Source organism: Trematomus bernacchii, unplaced genomic scaffold (assembly GCF_902827165.1).
Source record: "Trematomus bernacchii unplaced genomic scaffold, fTreBer1.1, whole genome shotgun sequence".
Taxonomy (NCBI): domain Eukaryota; kingdom Metazoa; phylum Chordata; class Actinopteri; order Perciformes; family Nototheniidae; genus Trematomus; species Trematomus bernacchii.
Genome location: NW_022987887.1, coordinates 20,505 through 46,319, shown reverse-complemented (window position 1 = coordinate 46,319; position 25,815 = coordinate 20,505). Strand labels below are relative to the sequence as shown.

Sequence of the window (25,815 nt, the reverse complement as noted above, 5' to 3'; positions counted from 1 at the left end):
CGAGACATTATTTTACTATTAGAACACATCTTTTCTACTTTAACAAGTATTAACACATTTTACTACAACTACTACTAAGGCTGTTACTACTAATACTAATACGACTACTACAACAACTACGACTACTACTACAACTACTAATACTACAATTATTAAAACTACTACTACTACAACTGTCCATAGTAAGTTTCTGTTACTATAAAGGGATGTAACAACTAAAACAAACGTAAAACAACAAATATTATTAATACTAGTAAAATGTTACAACTTGAACAAATCATACTAAAACTACGACAACAAATGTCACTATTAGGACTCAAAGAAGAGTCACTGGTACGTATGTTTTTACCACTAAATCAACTATTCCAGTTGTGAAATGGTAAATAAAAACAGAGTACTCACTATAGGGTTGTTGTTGAGGGGGGGGGTCCACCAGCAGTACGGCTCGCTGCTGACTGTCTCCACGGTCCTTCTTATGGCCTGATGGGAAACATTAAAATACTAGACGTTAGCATAAAAACAATAACAGTTTGAAGACTACATTACCCAGAAACCCTTTGAGCTGTTGCTTAATAATTAACACCAAACATTAAGGGATTCTCAACATTGTTTTTAGACTTATAAACTGACTGTTGTCTAATGCCAAGAACAGAATAATATACTATCTGAGTAATTCTACTTTAAATACTTGAGTACATTTAGCTGATAATACTTATACTTCAGTAACATTTTGAAGTTGTAAAAGAGTATGTTGACAGTGCAGTAATAGTACTTTTACTTCAGTAAGGATGCGAGTACCACCTCTGATAAACGTACCATATCCAGAAACCACCACTTGTATGTTGGGGTTAGCATTAGCCACGTTAGCAGCAGCCGGACCCTCCAGAGGAGCAGGGACTCGGCACGGACCCTGGCCATGGATTTTGTCTCCGTTTGTGGGTTGACGCTGCTCTGTGACCCCCTGGAGCTCCTCCGATGGGGGGGTCTGGTGAGAGGAGGGGGGGTACGGAGGGTAGGGTTGGGGGTAACCCTGACCCCGATATGATGCATTCTGGGGGGGGTAAGCATGCGTGAAGCTGGGGTTTCTGGGTAGGGGAACCTGGTGTTGTTGCCATTGTTGTTGTTGTTGTTGTTGGTGTTGGGGAGGGGGAATGGAGGCTGGAGAAGGAGGAAAGGGAGGCTGAAGAGGGTAGGTTTCCTGGGGTCTGGAGGGGGGGGAACTGGGGGGGAGGAGAGGGGGAGGGGGAGGGAGGTTTGGGGTTCAGCTGGTAGGTTTGTTGAAGGGGGAGGAGGTATAAGTAGGGGGGGCACAGGGGGTGGGAGTAGGCCTGCAGAGAGAGAGAGAGAGAGAGAGAGAGAGAGAGAGAGAGGAGGGGTCAGAGTCTGTGTTCAGTACCAAAAGAAAGCTTGTTTAGAATTTGATGAACTCAAAGTTTCAGAAAATAAACCCCTCTCTCTTTTCCTCCGTACCCACATCTCTAAAAACGGGGCTACAACGGAGCTGATCCAGATTTGCGTCCGATATGACGTCATTACTAAAATGTGGGCGGGCTTTACACCCACGGGCCAATCAGAAACGTTGCTATCAGAAACAATGAGACGTGTTTTGGACGTAATATGGTCGGTGTTTACATTAGCAAGCATCGCTAACACTCAGAGCTAACCTGTACTGGAGAGAGTATGTGTTGTTTTTTGGTTTTTTTTAAAGCTACTGACCAAGAATCAGCACTTTTCTAACAGGGCTGAAATGGAGGGATATGAGGGATGTCTAAAATGCATTATCTGTTTGGTATTTTTTGCAAAACACTTCATAGACATGTTTTTATATATATATCCCATAATATATGCCTTAAACTTGTGTAATAGGAGACCTTTAATATCGACGCTGTTGGAGTGACCGTTGACTCACCTTGATGCCCAAGTTGAAGAAAAACTTCAGGATGTTGACATCTGCGGAAAAAAATAATCAGAAATAATCTTTAGCGCGTCGGAGCTGGTGTGAAAGATGTGATTTAGGGAAGTTTGTTTTACACAAAACACATATCTGCTCACCTTTAGGAAGATCCTCCCCCGTTCTGCTGGAGGAGAGGGTGGGAGTCGGAGCCGGATCTCCCGTCTCCCCCTCGGGGAAGCCGGGGGTACAGAGGGTCCTCGTAGATATGGGAGTACTGGAAGGGGTTAGGAGGGGGAGGGAGAGAGGAGTCTGGGTGAGACTGGGAGGTAGGGGGAGGAAGATGAGGGTGAGGAGGGGGAGTTTGAGAAGAGGGGTGAGAGACAATATGAGAAGGAGACTCTGGGTGAGAATGAGGAGGTAAAGAGTGAAGCTGGGGGTGAGGAAAGGGAGCAAGAGGAGAGTCTGAATGAGACTGGAAGTACTGGGAGGGGTGAGGAAGATGTGGGTGAGGAGAGGGAGAGTGCGTTTGAGAGTGAGTTTGGGAGGGAGGGAGAGAAGGTTGTGGGTGAGAAGAGAGGTGAGAGTCTAAGTGAGACTGGAAGAACTGGGAGGGATGAGGAGGGGGAGAGGGGTGAGACTGGGAGGGAAGGAGAGAAGGTTGAGGGTGAGAAAAGGGGTGAGAGTCTGAGTGAGACTGGGAGTAATGGGAGGGGGGAGGAAAGGAGTGAGGAGACGGAGACGAAGAGTGAGTTTGAGAGGGAGTTTGGGAGGGAGGGAGAGAAGGGTGAGAGTCTGAGTGAGACTGGGAGTAATGGGAGGGGTGAGAGATAGTATGAGAAAGAGACTCTGGGTGAGACTGGGTGAGGGGGAGAGAAGGTGCAGACTGGGAGTAATGGGAGGGGTGAGGAAAGGGGTGAGGAGAGGGAGAAGGAGAGTGAGTTTGGGTGGGAGGGTGAGGAAGATTTGGGTGAGAAAAGGGAGCAAGAGGAGAGGGGTGAGAGTCAGAGTGAGACTGGGAGTAATGGGAGGGGGGAGGAGGGTGAGAAAGAGACTCTGGGTGAGACTGAGGAGGAAAAGAGTGAAGCTGGGGGTGAGGAAAAGGGTGAGGAAGGTGAGAGGGATGGGGTGGATTCTGGGAGGTAGAGAGAGAGAGAGAGGGGTGAGGATGGGTGAGAGAGGAAGAGACAGAAAGTGAGGTATGGGAGATAATGGGAGGGAGAGAGGACTGGGGGAGATCAGACTGGGAGTTGGGGAGATACTGGAGGGTTTGGGGGAGAGAAGTCTGAGTTTCTGGGAGAAAAGTCTGGGTTCGGGGGAGAGAAGTCTGGGTTTGGGGGAGAAAAGTTTGGGGGAGAGAAGTCTGGGTTCGGGGGAGAGAAGAAGTCTGGGTTTGGGGGAGAGAAGAAGTCTGGGTTTGGGGGAGAGAAGTCTGGGTTTGGGGGAGAGAAGTCTGGGTTTGGGGGAGAGAAGAAGTCTGGGTTCGGGGGAGAGAAGTTTGGGTTTGGGGGAGAAAAGTTTGGGGGAGAGAAGGCTGGGTTTGGGGGAGAGAAGTCTGAGTTTCTGGGAGAAAAGTCTGGGTTTGGGGGAGAGAAGTCTGGGTTTGGGGGAGAAAAGTTTGGGGGAGAGAAGGCTGGGTTTGGGGGAGAGAAGCCTGGGTTCGGGGGAGAGAAGAAGTCTGGGTTTGGGGGAGAGAAGAAGTCTGGGTTTGGGGGAGAGAAGAAGTCTGGGTTTGGGGGAGAGAAGAAGTCTGGGTTTGGGGGAGAGAAGAAGTCTGGGTTTGGGGGAGAGAAGAAGTCTGGGTTTGGGGGAGAGAAGAAGTCTGGGTTTGGGGGAGAGAAGAAGTCTGGGTTCGGGGGAGAGAAGAAGTCTGGGTTCGGGGGAGAGAAGTTTGGGTTTGGGGGAGAAAAGTTTGGGGGAGAGAAGTTTGGGTTTGGGGGAGAGAAGTTTGGGGGAGAGAAGAAGTCTGAGTTTGGGGGAGAGAAGAAGTCTGAGTTTGGGGGAGAGAAGAAGTCTGAGTTTGGGGGAGAGAAGAAGTCTGAGTTTGGGGGAGGATCTGCGATGCGTTCAGGAGCCCTCCGAGATTTGGAAGAGAATCTGAAAAGATAAAAAATCTGAGTCAGAAAACATGAAAAATATATTTAAATACCTTTACAGTAAAGACTCAACAAATGAAAAGACCTACATATTAAATAAAGTCTAATAAATACTCAAGATAATAAAAGAGAGGTAACATTAAGATTCTGAGATGGACCAATCAAACAATGACTAATTTTACTTTTGGTACTTTAACTATATTTTGATGATAATACTTTTCTACTTTTACTTGAGGAACATTTTGACTCAAGTACAAGATCTGAGTACTTCTACTTTTACTCAAGTAGTAAGAGAAGACGACAGCCTTCACGTGGCCTCCTCTGTGAGTAGCAAGAGATGGTGCAAGACCAACTTGCGAAACGAATGTCGCCAACCAAACGTAGGAACGGCGGACGGGCAGTCATCCCGACTGTCGATAACCGAGGCCTGGCAGTGCTTCAACTCAATGTCGAGGGCCTAACCACCGCCAAACTTGAGGTTGTGCGTCACCTGGCTGATTCCAATGGGGCAGCGGCTGTGCTCCTGCAGGAGACACACTGCACATCCGATAACATCCTTAAGATCCCTGGGTTCCATCTCGCTGGGTCCATCCACAGCAAGCAACACGGTGTGGCAACCTTCATCAGGACTGAAATAAGCTGGTCAACCAGTAGCCAATCCCCACCAGGCACTAACATCGAGTGGCTGGTTACTAAAATCCAGGAAACATCAGTCCTCAACGTATACAAGCCCCCACCATCAGAGCTGTCTGCGACGTCACTCCCGTCAGTAACTGCACCCGCCATCTATGCAGGTGACTTCAACTGTCAGCACACAGACTTGGGTTACAAACACACAATACCTAACGGAGTGGCGCTGAGCGAATGGGCCTCCAACACTGATGCCCAGCTACTGTACGACCCCAAGGAGCCTTCAACCTTCTTCTCTGCACGCTGGAACACCTCCACCAACCCAGACCTGGCCTTAGCCATCTGGTTGGGACGAGGAGTGCAGCCGTCTTCTGTGTGACCACCAGAGGGCTAGCTCCAGAGAAGAGGTGGACGTGACTGCAACAGCACTGCTCCAGAGGCTGGACGTCACCCGCAGGACCAGATGGACAGAAGTTGTCGAATCAATCGACTTCACCCACTCTAGTCGTAAGGCGTGGCAGACCATTAACCAGCTTACAGGCAGAAATACAACGCCCCCCAGGTGCCCAGTCACAGCAGATGCCATCGCATCCCAGCCCATGAAGAACGGCCGCTTCCCGGACGCAGACAAAGACTTCGCCCGACTGACATCGCGCAAGGTTTCTTCCATCTTGGGAGGGGACAGTGTCGATTCCAACCTCTCGGGAGACTTTACAGCAGAGGAACTCAGTGAGGCCATAAGTAAGCTCAAGCCGGGCAAATCTCCGGGCCACGACAACATCCACCCGGAGTTCGTCACCCACCAGAGCACAACAACATCTGGCTTGCTCTGTGCATTCTTCTCGTCGTGCTACCGGAGGTCAAAGCTCCCAAAGACCTGACACCACGCCATAGCTCTGCCGAAGCCAAATAAACCTGGGGTCGGTTCTCTCGCCGATGCTGTTCAACATATATGTACACGACCTACCTGACACATCATCCAGAAAGTACGGCTATGCAGACGATCTAGCCATCATGCTGAGACGACCAACATGGAAGGCCATGGAAGATGGCCTTAACGACGACATGGGCACCCTGGTAGCATACTTTCAAAGGTGGCGTCTACAGCTCAACATCGGAAAGACAGTAGCAGCGTCATACCATCTTAGCACCAGAGAAGCTAGGAGGGAACTTGAGATGCGCGTCAATAACAAACGTCTGGAGGTCCAGCAAGCCCCGAAGTACCTCGGCGTGCGTCTGGATCGGACACTGTCCTTCAAACAACACCTTGAAGAAGTCAAGGCCAAGGTAACATCAAGGGTCGCGCTGATCCGTCGCCTCGCTGGAACAACCTGGGGAGCCTGCGCTAAGACGCTGTGATTATCAACCTAAGCCCTGGTCTTCTCTGCAGCGGAATACTGCGTCCCAGCCTGGAGCAGAAGCCCTCACGCAAGTAAGGTTGACGTTGTCATCAACAACGCCCTCCGGATTATAACTGGATGCTTGAAGCCTACCCGTGTGTCCCTCTTGCCAGTCCTCATGGGAATAGCTCCGGCCGGATTTCAACGGGAGGCTGCCACCCTCTTCCTGGCCAGGAAAGCCCAAAAGCATGACTGGCACATCCTGCATAACACGACAACGAGAGCAGCGCCTCTAAGTAGGCTCAAGTCCCGCCTCCCCTACAACAAGGCAGCACAAGAGATGCTCAATTCCACCTCTGAGGACCTCTCCAGAGATGCATGGTTGGCGGCTGCTTGGAAGCAGGAGTGGGAGATAGCCGGGCCCTCCCGCATCCATCGCTACATCTGGGACTCAGGAGATGGCGCCATAGCAGGAGACGACCTACCATGCCGGCAATGGACCACACTAAACCTACGAACTGGGGTCGGTCGCTTCAAAACATCAATGAAGAAGTGGGGCCTGGCAGACAGTGCTGCATGCGAGTGCGGTGACCCTGAACAGACTGCCGAACACATAATCACCACCTGCCCTTTATATAGACCACCCTCGGGAGCCAGCCTCTTCGACTTAGGACCCGAGATGCGGGCATGGCTACACAACACCGAGTTGGACCAGATCGAAGTACAAGATCTGAGTACTTCTACTTTTACTACAATATCTGAGTACTTCTACTTTTACAACAATATCTGAGTACTTCTCCCAGCTCTGATTATAATCAAAACAAAGTATTTCAAACATCATGTTTACTTTTTGGGATCAATAATAGAAATGAATCTTACTTTGAGCTGAAGCAGGTGGAGGATCGTTTGCAGCCTGATGGGGGAGAGAGGGGGAGAAGAAGGAGGGAGGACTGGGAGCGATGGGAGCGATGAAGGTGGGAGGAGGTAGAGGAAGGGAGGAGGGTTTAGGAGGTGAGGAAAGGATGGAGGGGGAGGCAGAAGGGAGAGAAGGGGGGAGGAAGAGGGTGGCAGAGGAGGGGAGAGAAGGGGGGAGGAAGAGGGTGGCAGAGGAGGGGACGGAGGGAGGAGAGGGGGAGGTTGTTTTCTCAGCACAGGAAGTGGTTGATGCTGCAGTGGCGGCCATCTTTAAATGGGACATTGAAGCCTTGATGGAGCCGAGCCGGGCTGGAGGGTTTGGGTCAGCAGAGGGTGTAGTAGTATTTGAAGTATTTGAAGTAGTAGTATTTGTAGAAGGAGATGCTAAAGGTGGAGTGGAGGACTTGGGTCGTTCTCCAGCAACGTCTTCAACAGGACTCTTCTAGAAAAACACAAAATAATATTTAGAGTGAGCTGAAGTAAACAACATTAATTGAATGCTTTTAAGGCGAGACACCCCAGGTGAATAGGGTAATTTTTTTAACTTAAAGATATCAGCTAGAAATTTCTCCAGTTAATTACTTACAATAAGGCAATTGTTTGTTGTATTACAAGTTTTCTGAAATAGCATGTTTAAATATGCAAATGAGCCATTATCTCATGAAATATGGGCATATTTTAACACATTTCAGGAACCGAAATCTGAACTTTGGATAAAGCCAGGATCAAAATTATTGTTTCATTTTGTAGTCATATTAGTATCTAAGGCTTTTACAGAAGGGATTTTGGATATCTCTTTGTATCACTCCATAAATCAGAAAATACTGTCAACAGCCCTAAAATATCAATTTTCACCATGTTTTTAGGTATAAAATGTTATATAATTCAGGCTATGAATTATATATGACCAAACCCTTCTGTAAAAGCCTTCATAATATTGATAGGAATATAACTGGAAGGTTTGGTGTATGTAACTGCTACTGAAGTGGAAATTTCGAACTCAGAGTAGGAGAAAAAACTCATTTTGAGGAAAACGACCTTTAAAGATTTGCAGTGTGACGCTAGCTAAACCCTCCTGTTATCTGGATGACAGCTTGCGCCTCCACGCACTCCCTGAAGGTATTTCATGTTCGGGGTCATTTGTTTTTTGTATAACCTTGCTTTGTGCAAGTGACAATTGTTGTCGTCTTCTCTGTGAACGTTTTTCGCCGTTATTTTGCCATTTTCAGATTTAAGTTTCTAGCGGAAAGCTAACCAGGAAGTGCTTTAGCACACCACGTGACGCATCTGAACGAATCACGTTGTCAGAAATTGACACCAGCCAATGAGATTTCGTTTCTTGGTTTAAGACCCCTTTGTACTTTCACGATTGGTTGCTGATACCAAGGAAATGACCATATTTGGATCCGATGAGATTGTGCAGGAGAGAGGGAGCTTTCCAACGATACCTCTGATGACATGGTGCAAACAGCGGTCGCGGTACTTTATGTTACGTTAGAATGCTAACTTTTGGTGAATTTAGGAGAAATCTACAGACGCAAATAGACAAAACTATAGTAAAATAAACACTTAAATGTGTATTTTGTACGTTTTCCTTCCAAAAGCCTGAAAGAAAACATGTTATGGAATCAAAATAGCACAAAATCTCAAAATTGACCAGTGCAGGAAAAACGATGTTTTTGCCTGCCGTGTCTCGCCTTAAACACAAGTTAGCCCAGGGTCAAATGAACCTATTTAATCATCTAAAATAAACAATTTAAGAAAAACAACAAGTGGATTTATTGACTCTAAAATGAGTAGTTTAACTTTGGGAAAACACTGATTCTAGAGTTATGCTTTTGTGTTTAGATTATTGTAAACACATGATTATCACTTTGTATTTAATATAAAAAGGCATCAATCGTACCGTGTTGGTCCTCTGATATCTCTTCCTCTCGACTCCCTTCTTCTTCCCTCCATCAGCCGACGCCCCAGCCTGAGCCTGAGGAGGAAAGCAAATCATATAATAACAATATACACAGATTAATAATGACTAACAACGGCCAAAACACAGCTTTTCTTCTAACAGAGAACCAGCTTGTTACTGTGTTTTCCTCCCCGACTCACCCCCAGTGCCGGGAAGCTGTGTTCGTCTCTCAGCTGAATCCTCCACTAACGCCACGTTCCTCTCCTCTTCCTCTCGAGCAAATCGCTGCGTCTCCGTCAGACCCGAACGCCGCCTCCAGCGAGCTCACCGACTTCCTGTCAGGAAAACACACATATGACAGGGTTTTAGGACTCATACCGACTCATGACAGGGTTTTAGGACTCATACCGACTCATGACAGGGTTTTAGGACTCATACCGACTCATGACAGGGTTTTAGGACTCATACGACTCATGACAGGGTTTTAGGACTCATACGACTCATGACAGGGTTTTAGGACTCATACCGACTCATGACAGGGCTTTAGGACTCATACCGGACTCATGACAGGGCTTAGGACTCATACCGACTCATGACAGGGCTTTAGGACTCATACCGACTCATGACAGGGTTTAGGACTCATACCGACTCATGACAGGGTTTTAGGACTCATACCGACTCATGACAGGGTTTTAGGACTCATACCGACTCATGACAGGGTTTTAGGACTCATACCAACTCATGACAGGGTTTTAGGACTCATACCGACTCATGACAGGGTTTTAGGACTCATACCGACTCATGACAGGGTTTTAGGACTCATACCGACTCATGACAGGGTTTTAGGACTCATACCGACTCATGACAGGGCTTTAGGACTCATACCGACTCATGACAGGGCTTTAGGACTCATACCGACTCATGACAGGGCTTTAGGACTCATACAGACTCATGACAGGGCTTTAGGACTCATACCGACTCATCACAGGCTTTTAGGACTCATGACAGGGTTTTAGGACTCATACTGACTCATGAGAGGGTTTTAGGACTCATGAGAGGGTTTTAGGACTCATACTGACTCATGAGAGGGTTTTAGGACTCATGAGAGGGTTTTAGGACTCATACTGACTCATGAGAGGGTTTGACCATGAGAGGGTTTTAGGACTCATGAGAGGGTTTTAGGACTCATGAGAGGGTTTTAGGACTCATACTGACTCATGAGAGGGTTTTAGGACTCATGACAGGGTTTTAGGACTCATACTGACTCATGAGAGGGTTTTAGGACTCATGAGAGGGTTTTAGGACTCATACTGACTCATGAGAGGGCTTTAGGACTCATACTGACTCATGAGAGGGTTTTAGGACTCATGAGAGGGTTTTAGGACTCATGAGAGGGTTTTAGGACTCATACTGACTCATGAGAGGGCTTTAGGACTCATACTGACTCATGAGAGGGTTTTAGGACTCATACTGACTCATGAGAGGGCTTTAGGACTCATACTGACTCATGAGAGGGTTTTAGGACTCATGAGAGGGTTTTAGGACTCATGAGAGGGCTTTAGGACTCATACTGACTCATGAGAGGGTTTTAGGACTCATACTGACTCATGAGAGGGTTTTAGGACTCATGAGAGGGTTTTAGGACTCATACTGACTCATGAGAGGGTTTTAGGACTCATGAGAGGGCTTTAGGACTCATACTGACTCATGAGAGGGTTTTAGGACTCATGAGAGGGTTTTAGGACTCATACTGACTCATGAGAGGGTTTTAGGACTCATGAGAGGGTTTTAGGACTCATGAGAGGGTTTTAGGACTCATACTGACTCATGAGAGGGTTTTAGGACTCATGAGAGGGTTTTAGGACTCATACTGACTCATGAGAGGGCTTTAGGACTCATACTGACTCATGAGAGGGTTTTAGGACTCATGAGAGGGTTTTAGGACTCATACTGACTCATGAGAGGGCTTTAGGACTCATACTGACTCATGAGAGGGTTTTAGGACTCATACTGACTCATGAGAGGGTTTTAGGACTCATGAGAGGGTTTTAGGACTCATGAGAGGGCTTTAGGACTCATACTGACTCATGAGAGGGTTTTAGGACTCATACTGACTCATGAGAGGGCTTTAGGACTCATACTGACTCATGAGAGGGTTTTAGGACTCATGAGAGGGCTTTAGGACTCATGAGAGGGTTTTAGGACTCATGAGAGGGTTTTAGGACTCATGAGAGGGTTTTAGGACTCATACTGACTCATGAGAGGGCTTTAGGACTCATACTGACTCATGAGAGGGTTTTAGGACTCATGAGAGGGCTTTAGGACTCATACTGACTCATGAGAGGGTTTTAGGACTCATGAGAGGGCTTTAGGACTCATACTGACTCATGAGAGGGTTTTAGGACTCATGAGAGGGCTTTAGGACTCATACTGACTCATGAGAGGGTTTTAGGACTCATGAGAGGGCTTTAGGACTCATTTCTATGTGCTTAAAATCCTAAAGGTCCAAATGTTTTTGGATAAGAAAACACATGCTTAACTTTTGCGTGCTTCAACCTCACATCATCTATGTTATCCAAGTTTTTATCTCGTTAATCTGTTTTTTGTTTCAGTAATTCATGGCTGGGTTTGATGTCTTACAATGCCGACTCATTTCAGCATTTCTATCAGTTCAATTATAGCATTTTAGGACTTACAATGCTGACACATTTCCAATTGTTAAGACTCATGATGATGACTGATATCATTATGACTCACTCCTGATCTTCTCTTCCTTCTCTCTCCACACACTGACCTTGCAGCCTTGTTCTCGTCTACGGTGGCCTGCGGGGGCCATGAGTTTTGCTTTAACACTCGCCCGATGGGGCCCGGTGCCGTCGTCTGGGAAACAGCAGAAGAAGAAGAAGAGGGGGCTGCTGGGAGATGTTTCCCTCTCCCTCTGCCTCTCCCCCGCTCCTCCCAATCTGAGAGAGATATCAGTTTTAGTGGTGAAAAATAAAAGTACATTTGAAGTATTTTCATTTGAGTATTCCTTAGTTTTTTTAATGAATTGATAAAAAACAAAAGACAGACCAGAACAATCTGAGTAATACATCATGTTTCTGTGTGTGTGTGTGTGTGTGTGTGTGTGTGTGAGAGAGAAAACTAAAACAATTAATTAATACAAAATAATTATAATAATAAAAACCTGTGGATAATTTATAAGTGGGAGGTTGTTAGGTGTGTGTTTTAGTTCAAGTAGGTCTCAGTTGACATGGTGTGTGTGTGTGTGTGTGTGTGTGTGCAAAACAGAAACCCATAGATCATTTGGTGGGTGGTTGTTAGGTGTGTGCCTTAGTTACAGACATGGTGTGTGTGTCAGTGGGTTAGTGTGTGTGTGTGTGTGTGTGTGTGTGTGTGTGTGTGTGTGTGTGTGTGTGTGTGTGTGTGTGTGTGTGTGTGTGTGTGTGTGTGTGTGTACCTCCATGTCCGTTGCTCAGTCTCTTGTCTCGGTTCACCACGGTGCTCCAGCTGTTCTCCTCAAAGGGCCGCAGAGACATCAGAGGAACCTGTCTGCACACATTGAGCATTTTATTTATTTTTATTTTATATCTTATGTCGTGCATTTTCTACCAAATCCAATGTATTTATTTTTTCCAATTTTTATTATTAAGGGTCTTTTATTTTCCGTCTTATTTTCAATTAGTTATGAAATTATATTTCTGTTTTCTTTCTCATTGTATGGATTATTTTCTGTGTTATAAATCACTTCGTGCAGCATTTATTTTACTTAAAAAGTGCTGTAGAATTACAGTTTAATAGAAAAATGATGATGATTGTATCAGAAATATAGTTACGGTCACTTTTGACTTTTTTCACCATTTTTAAAAACCAATAAAGACATTTATCAGCAGATTAATCCATTATGAAAATGCACGCGTCCAAAAACAGTCTGTTTATACTTGCTTATACTAAAGGAACCTTTTCAATGTAGTACTTTAACTCCAGTATCCGAGTACTAATATTTAATATTCCATCCACATACTTATGTATATATAATATCCTGCTTTATACTTTGCTACTGTACATTTGTAATTCAACATGTATATTTTCTACTCTCTTTGGGATCAATAAAGTACTTCTGATCTTATCTGACTTCCTCCATCCCATAACTTACTTCCTGAGTCCCAGCTCTTCGATGTGAACCGTCACTTTGTCATTGTTGGGAGGAACTTCTTTAATGGTCGCGTTGTAGCTCCGCCCACCTGTCTCCAGACGAACCTACACACACACACACACACACACACACACACACACACACACATTTTAATATATACAAACACCTGAGGAAGCAGGGTTTAACGAAGGACCCTGAACCAGATATGGCAAAAGTACACATATCCTTTACTCAAGTAGAAAGTACAGGTATTTGTGTTAGAAATGTAAGAAGTAGAAAGTACAGGTATTTGTGTTCAACATGTAAGAAGTAGAAAGTACAGGTATTTGTGTTCAACATGTAAGAAGTAGAAAGTACAGGTATTTGTGTTCAAAATGTAAGAAGTAGAAAGTACAGGTATTTGTGTTCAAAATGTAAGAAGTAGAAAGTACAGGTATTTGGGTTCAACATGTAAGAAGTAGAAAGTACAGGTATTTGTGTTCAACATGTAAGAAGTAGAAAGTACAGGTATTTGTGTTCAACATGTAAGAAGTAGAAAGTACAGGTATTTGTGTTCAAAATGTAAGAAGTAGAAAGTACAGGTATTTGTGTTCAAAATGTAAGAAGTAGAAAGTACAGGTATTTGGGTTCAACATGTAAGAAGTAGAAAGTACAGGTATTTGTGTTCAACATGTAAGAAGTAGAAAGTACAGGTATTTGTGTTAGAAATGTAAGAAGTAGAAAGTACAGGTATTTGTGTTCAACATGTAAGAAGTAGAAAGTACAGGTATTTGTGTTCAAAATGTAAGAAGTAGAAAGTACAGGTATTTGTGTTCAACATGTAAGAAGTAGAAAGTACAGGTATTTGTGTTCAACATGTAAGAAGTAGAAAGTACAGGTATTTGTGTTCAACATGTAAGAAGTAGAAAGTACAGGTATTTGTGTTCAACATGTAAGAAGTAGAAAGTACAGGTATTTGAGTTCAACATGTAAGAAGTAGAAAGTACAGGTATTTGTGTTCAACATGTAAGAAGTAGAAAGGACAGGTATTTGTGTTCAACATGTAAGAAGTAGAAAGGACAGGTATTTGAGTTCAACATGTAAGAAGGAGAAAGTACAGGTATTTGAGTTCAACATGTAAGAAGTAGAAAGTTCAGGTATTTGTGTTCAACATGTAAGAAGTAGAAAGTACAGGTATTTGGGTTCAAAATGTAAGAAGTAGAAAGGACAGGTATTTGAGTTCAACATGTAAGAAGTAGAAAGTTCAGGTATTTGTGTTCAACATGTAAGAAGTAGAAAGTACAGGTATTTGTGTTCAACATGTAAGAAGTAGAAAGTACAGGTATTTGTGTTCAAAATGTAAGAAGTAGAAAGGACAGGTATTTGAGTTCAACATGTAAGAAGTAGAAAGTACAGGTATTTGTGTTCAACATGTAAGAAGTAGAAAGTACAGGTATTTGTGTTCAACATGTAAGAAGTAGAAAGTACAGGTATTTGTGTTCAAAATGTAAGAAGTAGAAAGTACAGGTATTTGTGTTCAACATGTAAGAAGTAGAAAGGACAGGTATTTGTGTTCAACATGTAAGAAGTAGAAAGTACAGGTATTTGTGTTCAACATGTAAGAAGTAGAAAGTACAGGTATTTGTGTTCAACATGTAAGAAGTAGAAAGTACAGGTATTTGTGTTCAACATGTAAGAAGTAGAAAGTTCAGGTATTTGTGTTCAACATGTAAGAAGTAGAAAGTACAGGTATTTGTGTTCAAAATGTAAGAAGTAGAAAGGACAGGTATTTGAGTTCAACATGTACGAAGTAGAAAGTACAGGTATTTGTGTTCAACATGTAAGAAGTAGAAAGTACAGGTATTTGTGTTCAAAATGTAAGAAGTAGAAAGTACAGGTATTTGTGTTCAACATGTAAGAAGTAGAAAGTTCAGGTATTTGTGTTCAACATGTAAGAAGTAGAAAGTACAGGTATTTGTGTTCAAAATGTAAGAAGTAGAAAGGACAGGTATTTGAGTTCAACATGTAAGAAGTAGAAAGTACAGGTATTTGTGTTCAAAATGTAAGAAGTAGAAAGTACAGGTATTTGGGTTCAACATGTAAGAAGTAGAAAGTACAGGTATTTGTGTTCAACATGTAAGAAGTAGAAAGTACAGGTATTTGTGTTCAACATGTAAGAAGTAGAAAGTACAGGTATTTGTGTTCAAAATGTAAGAAGTAGAAAGTACAGGTATTTGTGTTCAAAATGTAAGAAGTAGAAAGTACAGGTATTTGGGTTCAACATGTAAGAAGTAGAAAGTACAGGTATTTGTGTTCAACATGTAAGAAGTAGAAAGTACAGGTATTTGTGTTAGAAATGTAAGAAGTAGAAAGTACAGGTATTTGTGTTCAACATGTAAGAAGTAGAAAGTACAGGTATTTGTGTTCAACATGTAAGAAGTAGAAAGTACAGGTATTTGTGTTCAACATGTAAGAAGTAGAAAGTACAGGTATTTGAGTTCAACATGTAAGAAGTAGAAAGGACAGGTATTTGTGTTCAACATGTAAGAAGTAGAAAGGACAGGTATTTGAGTTCAACATGTAAGAAGGAGAAAGTACAGGTATTTGAGTTCAACATGTAAGAAGTAGAAAGTTCAGGTATTTGTGTTCAACATGTAAGAAGTAGAAAGTACAGGTATTTGTGTTCAAAATGTAAGAAGTAGAAAGGACAGGTATTTGAGTTCAACATGTAAGAAGTAGAAAGTACAGGTATTTGTGTTCAAAATGTAAGAAGTAGAAAGGACAGGTATTTGTGTTCAACATGTAAGAAGTAGAAAGGACAGGTATTTGTGTTCAAAATGTAAGAAGTAGAAAGGACAGGTATTTGTGTTCAACATGTAAGAAGTAGAAAGGACAGGTATTTGTGTTCAAAATGTAAGAAGTAGAAAGGACAGGTATTTGTGTTCAACATGTAAGAAGTAGAAAGTACAGGTATTTGTGTTCAACATGTAAGAAGTAGAAAGTACAGGTATTTGTGTTCAACATGTAAGAAGTAGAAAGTTCAGGTATTTGAGTTCAACATGTAAGAAGTAGAAAGTACAGGTATTTGTGTTCAACATGTAAGAAGTAGAAAGTTCAGGTATTTGAGTTCAACATGTAAGAAGTAGAAAGTTCAGGTATTTGTGTTCAACATGTAAGAAGTAGAAAGTACAGGTATTTGTGTTCAAAATGTAAGAAGTAGAAAGTACAGGTATTTGTGTTCAACATGTAAGAAGTAGAAAGTTCAGGTATTTGAGTTCAACATGTAAGAAGTAGAAGTACAGGTATTTGTGTTCAACATGTAAGAAGTAGAAAGTTCAGGTATTTGAGTTCAACATGTAAGAAGTAGAAAGTTCAGGTATTTGTGTTCAACATGTAAGAAGTAGAAAGTACAGGTATTTGTGTTCAACATGTAAGAAGTAGAAAGTACAGGTATTTGTGTTCACAGGCATAAGTTAGAAAGGACAGGTATTTCAGTTCAACATGTAAGAAGTAGAAAGTACAGGTATTTGTGTTCAAAATGTAAGAAGTAGAAAGTACAGGTATTTGTGTTCAAAATGTAAGAAGTAGAAAGTACAGGTATTTGTGTTCAAAATGTAAGAAGTAGAAAGGACAGGTATTTGAGTTCAACATGTAAGAAGTAGAAAGTACAGGTATTTGTGTTCAAAATGTAAGAAGTAGAAAGTACAGGTATTTGTGTTCAAAATGTAAGAAGTAGAAAGGACAGGTATTTGAGTTCAACATGTAAGAAGTAGAAAGTACAGGTATTTGTGTTCAACATGTAAGAAGTAGAAAGTACAGGTATTTGTGTTCAACATGTAAGAAGTAGAAAGTACAGGTATTTGTGTTCAAAATGTAAGAAGTAGAAAGTACAGGTATTTTGTGTTCAACATGTAAGAAGTAGAAAGGACAGGTATTTGTGTTCAACATGTAAGAAGTAGAAAGTACAGGTATTTGTGTTCAACATGTAAGAAGTAGAAAGTACAGGTATTTGTGTTCAACATGTAAGAAGTAGAAAGTTCAGGTATTTGAGTTCAACATGTAAGAAGTAGAAAGTACAGGTATTTGTGTTCAACATGTAAGAAGTAGAAAGTACAGGTATTTGTGTTCAAAATGTAAGAAGTAGAAAGTACAGGTATTTGTGTTCAAAATGTAAGAAGTAGAAAGGACAGGTATTTGAGTTCAACATGTAAGAAGTAGAAAGTACAGGTATTTGTGTTCAAAATGTAAGAAGTAGAAAGGACAGGTATTTGAGTTCAACATGTAAGAAGTAGAAAGTACAGGTATTTGTGTTCAACATGTAAGAAGTAGAAAGTACAGGTATTTGTGTTCAACATGTAAGAAGTAGAAAGTACAGGTATTTGTGTTCAAAATGTAAGAAGTAGAAAGTACAGGTATTTGTGTTCAACATGTAAGAAGTAGAAAGTACAGGTATTTGTGTTCAACATGTAAGAAGTAGAAAGTACAGGTATTTGTGTTCAACATGTAAGAAGTAGAAAGTTCAGGTATTTGAGTTCAACATGTAAGAAGTAGAAAGTTCAGGTATTTGTGTTCAACATGTAAGAAGTAGAAAGTTCAGGTATTTGAGTTCAACATGTAAGAAGTAGAAAGTACAGGTATTTGTGTTCAAAATGTAAGAAGTAGAAAGGACAGGTATTTGTGTTCAACATGTAAGAAGTAGAAAGTTCAGGTATTTGTGTTCAACATGTAAGAAGTAGAAAGTACAGGTATTTGTGTTCAAAATGGAAGAAGTAGAAAGTACAGGTATTTGAGTTCAACATGTAAGAAGTAGAAAGTACAGGTATTTGTGTTCAAAATGTAAGAAGTACAAAGTACAGGTATTTGTGTTCAAAATGTAAGAAGTAGAAAGTACAGGTATTTGTGTTCAACATGTAAGAAGTAGAAAGGACAGGTATTTGAGTTCAACATGTAAGAAGTAGAAAGTACAGGTATTTGTGTTCAAAATGTAAGAAGTAGAAAGGACAGGTATTTGAGTTCAACATGTAAGAAGTAGAAAGTACAGGTATTTGAGTTCAACATGTAAGAAGTAGAAAGTACAGGTATTTGTGTTCAAAATGTAAGAAGTAGAAAGGACAGGTATTTGAGTTCAACATGTAAGAAGTAGAAAGTACAGGTATTTGAGTTCAACATGTAAGAAGTAGAAAGTACAGGTATTTGTGTTCAACATGTAAGAAGTAGAAAGTACAGGTATTTGTGTTCAACATGTAAGAAGTAGAAAGTACAGGTATTTGTGTTCAACATGTAAGAAGTAGAAAGTTCAGGTATTTGTGTTCAACATGTAAGAAGTAGAAAGTACAGGTATTTGTGTTCAAAATGTAAGAGGTCAAAGTAAAAAGTCGTCGTAGTAGTGGAGTAAAGTACTGATACCAGAACAATTTACTTAAGTACAGCAACAAAGTATTTGTACTCCACTACTTCCCCCCCCTGGTCCCTGAATGCATCACTCACCTGGCAGCGGTCTCCTGAAGTGAACTGCATCCCGGCAGCGATGCAGTAATCCCTCTTCTGTTGAGCTGAAAACACACAAAAAACACATTTTAATCTTTAATCATTACTGTAATTAATCCAATAAATCATAGCTTAGTCTGTGCATTAGGGCTGTGCAATTATATCGAATTTAATCGCAATTACGATGTTGGCCTGCCACAATTACGAAAACAACATAATCGAAAAAAAAACGATTATTTTGCTTTGCTAGGTTGTGACAGTGCAACATATTGGATCTAATTAATTTTAGTCTAATTTATTTGTATTTATCATATTTACATATGTTTAGTAGCTTGTTGAAGTGCGCTCCAAAATATTTGTTGATCTTGTTTATTGGTATTTATTATTTTGATATTATTTATTTAAATGTATCATTTATTTTTGTATTGGTTTTTCAGTTGAATTATACGTTCAGGGAAATCAACAGTTAAAAAGATACTGTTCAAATTATTATTTGTATTTGTTTTAAAGTTCAATAAATTGATTTTTTCAAAGTCAATGAATAATCGTATTTAATAATCACGATATCAATTATTGACCCAAATAATCGTGATTATGATTTTTGCCATAATCGCACAGCCCTACTGTGCACACTACTCTGATTATTTATTGTGCCATATTTAGCTCAACATTAGGAGGATTCTAAGCTATAATATACTGTTTTATCACTTTATATGCTTCAAAACGCTTCTATATCATGACCTACTGATATTAAATACAACTCAATATATACTCTACTTATGTCTTTCTGTATTCTGCTGCAAAGTCATAAATATTAATGTTATTATATCCATCTTTAAAGTTCACACTTTGCACTTCAATGCAGGATAATCTTCATTCTCAAGGAGCTTCACGTGTAAACAGAGTTATTTATTATGTATTTATGTGTTTTCAGCTGAACTTTAAGGTATAATAAAGACCATTCAGGGATTGTTGAGCAGCGTCAGCACGTTAGCTCAGAGTTAGCGTGCCTCACCTCTCTTGGTCTTGTGCCAGATGTCGTACTCTACATTCCTGAAGAGAGTGGGGTTCAGTGAACGCCTCACGCGCTCAGGCAGCATGTGACGGCCTCGCCCACGGCCCTACACACAGAGAAATAGAAACAACCACAGTTATTCACCGATCTCCAGGTGTGTGTGGGTGTGTGTCTGAGTGTGTGTGTGTGTGTGTGTCTGTCTTGAGTGTGTGTGTGTGTGTGTGTGTATCTGTGTGTATCTGCATGTATCTGTGTGTATCTGTGTGTGTGTGTGTGTGTGTGTGTGTGTGTATCTGTGTGTCTGTGTGTATGAGAGTGTGTGTGTATGTATCTGTGTGTGTGAGAGTGTGTGTGTGTGTATCTGTGTGTATGTGTGTGTGAGTGTGTGTGTGTGTGTGTGTGTGTGTGTGTGTGTCATTTCTCACCCTGTGTCTGGGAGCCGTTGTGCTCGTTCCATTTTCTACCCTGCGTCATAAAACACACACAGATTCATAGTTTTAGAGCCTTTTCCAGACACTTCACTGCAGTCAGAGTACAAACACCACACTGTCAAAATACTGAAGTACAAGTCCTGCATTGAAATGTTACTCAAGTTAAATATCAGAAACATGTTCTCAAAGTATTTTAAATCAGAATACTGTTCCGTAAACTGTTCACTAAGTTCAGGGAAAAGTACAATATACTTAATACAGAAATACTAAAGGACAGTACAAGTACTTTGAATGTGTTGTGCAAAACAATACTTGACTAAGTAAACAAGAAAATAATAAGAAATAAATATTAAGAAATAATACAAATAAGAAATAAATACATTAAAATAACAAATAATAGAAATAATACTAAATAATAATAAATCAAATAAATGAAAGAGTATCCCCGCTTCCTACCAGAGATCCCCCCCGGTGTCGGGCTCCGACTCGTCGCTGCTCGCACAGAGTTTAATGATGTCGTCGCTCAGAACGTCTGAAGGTCTGCCGCCTCGATTACAGGATCCCAGAGAGCCTCTGTCCACATTGAACACATCGTCGTACAGGAGCTCGTACAGGATGGCTGAGGAGAGAGGAGGGACAGTGACAGGAAGGGTCACTTTACAGACATTTAGAGAGACCCTGAACACATCGTCATACATCTTGAAACACTCACACTGGCAGAGAGCAGAGTCCTTGATCTGTCTGATGGGATACACGCTGTCGTAGTGATTCCCGTTCAGGAAACACAACCGCACCTGAGAGAGGAAACAAAGCGCTGTTAGAGACCACGTGCAGATTCAATTATGTGTTTGGTTTAACTCCCCAGACTGCTGTAGAAAATGTTGAAATGCAAATCATTATCATGTTTTCTGGGACTGTTACTGAGGTCTTTTGGAGAGAGATACATAATGCCTTAAAGCAGCGGTTCCCAACCTTTTTCAACTCGGGGCTCACTTAAGAATCTAAAAAATGTTTGCACGGCCCACATTCAACCTTAAACAATACGGAGGCTAAATGAAGTTCTGATTGGTCGATTCAGAACATGTGACATGTTGTAAATCTAGTAGAACAGACCGCTGTCAAGGACTGTAATGACCGCTGTCAAGGACTGTAATAACCGCTGTCAAGGACTGTAATGACCGCTGTCAAGGACTGTAATGACCACTGTCAAGGACTGTAATGACCGCTGTCAAAGACTGTAATGACCGTTGTCAAGGACTGTAATGACCGCTGTCAAGGACTGTAATGGCCGCTGTCAAGGACTGTAATGACCGTTGCTAAGGACTGTAATGACCGTTGTCAAGGACTGTAATGACCGCTGTCAAAGACTGTAATGACCGTTGTCAAGGACTGTAATGACCGCTGTCAAGGACTGTAATGACCGCTGTCAAGGACTGTAATGGCCGCTGTCAAGGACTGTAATGACCGTTGCTAAGGACTGTAATGACCGCTGTCAAGGACTGTAATGACCGTTGCTAAGGACTGTAATGACCGTTGTCAAGGACTGTAATGACCGTTGTCAAGGACTGTAATGACCGCTGTCAAGGACTGTAATGACCGTTGTCAAGGACTGTAATGACCGTTGTCAAGGACTGTAATGACCGCTGTCAAGGACTGTAATGACCGTTGCTAAGGAGGATCAAGAAAGAGAAAGGAAAAGAGGTTAAAAAAAAAAAAATGTTAATAATGAAATGTTTCCACACAAATCATAATGTTTTGCAAATGATTTGGCGGCCCTCTTGCAATGCCTTCACGGACCACAGGTTGGGAACCGCTGCCTTACAAGATATTTCCAAATGTCATGTGCCCATGGAGAGTAAGACTTTGTTTTGTGGACTCATACCTCAAGAATGGACTAAAAAAGACAAATATTTAATAAATCTGTGGCGAGTAAAAAAGCTCTTAGAAGGAAGTGTTTCTCAGCAGATCGCCCAACTTTAAACGCATGGATGGATATTACAAAATGGAGAGGATAACATCATCTGTCAATCACAAACTGGAACTATTAGATGGAGAAAGTGGACTGATTTCGTAAAACCTCATAGGCCAGATTTTATTTGTACAAACGTATGATTTGACTGTGAAGTCCCGATCACTCCCTAATGTTCGTATTGTTCCTACTTTTTATTTTTATCTTTGTGTAAAAGGCATTTCGGACCGACAAAGGGAGTGATCAGGCATATACTATGGGTCTCAGATATATACAAATATATAAAAACATGTCTATGAAGTGTTTTGCTCAAAATACAAACAGATGATGCATTTTAGACATCCCTCATATCCCTCTATTTCAGCCCTGTTAGAGAAACACGGATTTTGGGTCCTTAAATAGCTTAAAAAGAGGAGGCGGAGCTAATGCCTGATCAGAATTATACCGGAGATAAAGTCATAAAACGCCATCCTGTTCTAAACCACATTAAGGATTATTTCTGAAATAGTATGGAGCTCAAATGCTTTTTCTCTTGCGGGTTTATCACAAGGTGAGTTCCTTTTTTAATTTCCTGCTTTTTAAACACATGTGCTCTCCAGTACAGGTTAGCTCTGAGTGTTAGCGAGGCTTGCTAATGTAAACAAAGACGAGATTACGTCCAAAACATGTCAGGCATTGTTTCGGATAGCAACTTTCTGTGGGTCCGCCACCGATTTGACGTGATATCGGCCGCAAATCTGTATCAGCTCGTTGTAGCCCCGTTTTTAAAAGATGTGGGTAAGGAGGAAAAGAGAGAGGGTTTTATTTTCTGACGCTGCGTGAGTTCCCCGACACACCGGGGACACATGTTTATGTATCAAAGACATCAACAAGTGCATTTTGCATGATAGGTCCCCTTTAAGATGTACAATTACTATGTCTTGAAAAAACCCTGTAATTGTTTGCTGCCAAATGTCAATACAAAATATATTACAAAAAAGAAATAATGTGTATTTTTTGGATATTCTCACCTTGTCCTTGAAGTTGTTGTCTGTGATGTTGACCGCCTGTTTGCCCGGCTCCTGGAAGATCAGAAAATCTCTCCTGCAGGAAACAGAGACACAAATATACAGAAAGAGGGAGGTTGGTTTAAAACAGGCAGAAATATTAAAAAAAAACTCCCTTTTTCTTATTGGAGATGTATAGAAAGAAATGCTTGAAATTCTAAATAATCCTCGTTTAATCTTAACTAACCGATCTGCTTTTATTTGTAATATTTGGAAACACATCAAACAACAATTTCTAAATGTGTGTGGATAGTTGAGACGAGTCTTACTTGTACATGACAGCCAGAGCGTTGATCTCCACCTCGCCCACCCATTGCTGGAAAACACAACAATGGAAATGACAAAAGAATCTTCTGAAATATAGATTATTTAACATTAAAATAAAAGGTATTTCTGAGTTACCTGTGGGTCCTGAAGCTTGAAGAGGTATTCCTCAAAGTCTCCTTCAATGAACTGCAACACAAGAGTTTTATTTTGAAATCCTTAAATACAGACATTTTAACAGAAATTCCACTTTTATTTTGCATTTTTTCTGTCTTATTTAAATGTATTTTATTCTTTCTACTTGTGACCTTTTTTATTTTAAAGTCGTTTTGTAATCAACCTTTGTCTGCTTCTGTGTGTCTGTGAAATGTGTCAGAACCAGTTTGGAGCAGCAAAGCATTCTGGGAAATGTAGTGCAGCTCAGCAGTAGAGTGAGGCGAGGCGGTTATAGCAGCTTTTAGTTTCAGTTCCCAATCAAACTGAGTTGTGAAACACGATCAGATAAACAGGAAGAACTGGAGGAGAAGTCACCCACCTGATTATTTAGGATTCTTAGGTTAATATTTATTTAAACAAATCAATTAAAGTGTTATCTTATTCTAATGTTATCTTGTTTAAGGGAAGCTGAATAGACTGCTGCTGTTGTTTTGTTGGTTAATAATCTTTAATAGTTATTTTTTCACACGATAATTATTTACCGAAACATTTAAAGAAGATATTTAACAATCTTTTAAATAAATGTAGCTCAGTATTTGTCCCTTTTAGAGTCACCTAAATACATGATATGCTATATAAAATAGTCACACACACACACACACACACACACACACACACACACACACACACACACACACACACACACACACACACACACACACACACACACACACACACACACACACACACACACACACACACACACACACACACACACACACACACACACACACACACACACACACACACACACACACACACACACAAGGTTTTAGATTATTACTCACGGCCTCGTAGCTCTCTCTGTTTTCCTTCAGGAACTCAACACACTTCGCCCGGACTTAGTGTGAAGACTTTGGCAATGAAGCACCTAAACAAGTCAACAACAACAAATGCAAACAATCAACATCACAGTGTTCTCAAAGCTGGTAAAGGTGCAGCAAGTTGTAATGGCTTTGTATACTGCAGGGTAGCTTGTGGATTTACTCCAGGTGGAACTAAAGTCTGATTTAACACTTGATTATATTTCACATCATTCATCCAGATCTGTAAAGTAACTAAAGGTATTAAATACATGTAGTGGAGTAAAAGTACAAAGTAGCATAACATGGAAATACTCAAGTAAAGTACATTAAGGACAGTACTTGAGTAAATGTACTTAGTTACTTTACCCTACTGCAAATAGTATACAGACTAGTTTCTGGAACTTCTTCACCATTAATCCATTTGACCTGCGTTACATTCAGAACTGCATTAACACAAGTTACAGATACAGGTTTAAAGTTAATCAAAGTGAACTGTAAGCTTTTAAACTCTGCTGACAGTCTTGTTGTCTTCATCCAGCTGCATTACAGGCACATTTCCAGCCTGTTTTTAACCACAACAAACGAACGCAGCCCAGTTTGTGTGTACCAGTTAGTGCTAAAGTGAAGCTAACAGAAACTAGCCTCTTCTCCGGGTTTTACCCCCTCACCTGCTCGGCGACAGCCCGAAACAAACACGACCCGTCCTTGGCGATTTTCTTCCGATGCAGACCGATAGACTTCAGATAATCATCCATTAGTTTCTCTGCTCCTTGTTCCTCGTTGCTCTTCATGCTTCCTTCCATGCTAGCGGTTAGCCGCTAAAGCTAGCTGGCGGAATAACGCGTTTAAACGGCTAAATCTTAACGGTTAAAAGTTGTCAATATAAGCAGAAAAAGAGAGCTAAATATCTACATCTGCAGTCTTACGGGGGGCGAAGACGACTGAGGCGGATATTAGTTTCGATTTCCAGGAAGCCCTCTCATCATGGAGCGGGTTTACTGCCGTCTGTCAGAAAGTGAAAGTAGTGGAGTTAGCTCACATGCTAACACAAGATAACAGGCTAACAACACACCCCCCTCCTTCTTCTACGGAGTCAAGTTGGACAGAGTGCGTCAGAGCACTTCCGGTTTTTAACAAAGTAAAGGTCCAAATAAAATAAGAAATATTAAAGGGCCCATGTCATGCTTTTCCGGTTATTACCCGTCCCCTTGTGTGTTATGAAGGTTTTTATGCATGTAAGGTCTGCAGAGTCAAAACCCTCAAAGTACACCCTGTAGCGAGTAAAACTCTAACACAGAAAATACCTCCCCAAAACGCCTCATTGGAGATACGTCATTGTCCATTTGATTCTTCCGGGTACGGGATGATGTAATCCCGTACCCGGAACGAAATGGACCAATCCGTGGAGCCGTTACGTTACGTCCACGGAGCCGTTATGTTAAGCCCCCGCTGATTGGTCCAAATTGACCAATCCACGGACTTCCTCACACACACATCTGTGTGCAGGGAACAGGCAGCTCAGCTGATTTCTCCTCCCTGGCTGCAGGCTGATAACAGACAGTTGGGATCGCGGCGAAATTCTCTCTGCAGACCCATTCTCACTGCGTTTATCAACCTTTTTCTTACTCAATATCAAGCCACACTTATTGTTTTTACTTCGGCTGTGAC

At 41.6% G+C, this 25,815-nt stretch overlaps 1 pseudogene; it reads right to left on the bottom strand.

The window, feature by feature from the left end:
* Nucleotides 1-419: 419 nt before the first annotated feature.
* On the bottom strand, nt 420-25,177 carry LOC117469793 (annotated as a pseudogene).
* Between the last annotated feature and the right edge of the window lie 638 nt (nt 25,178-25,815).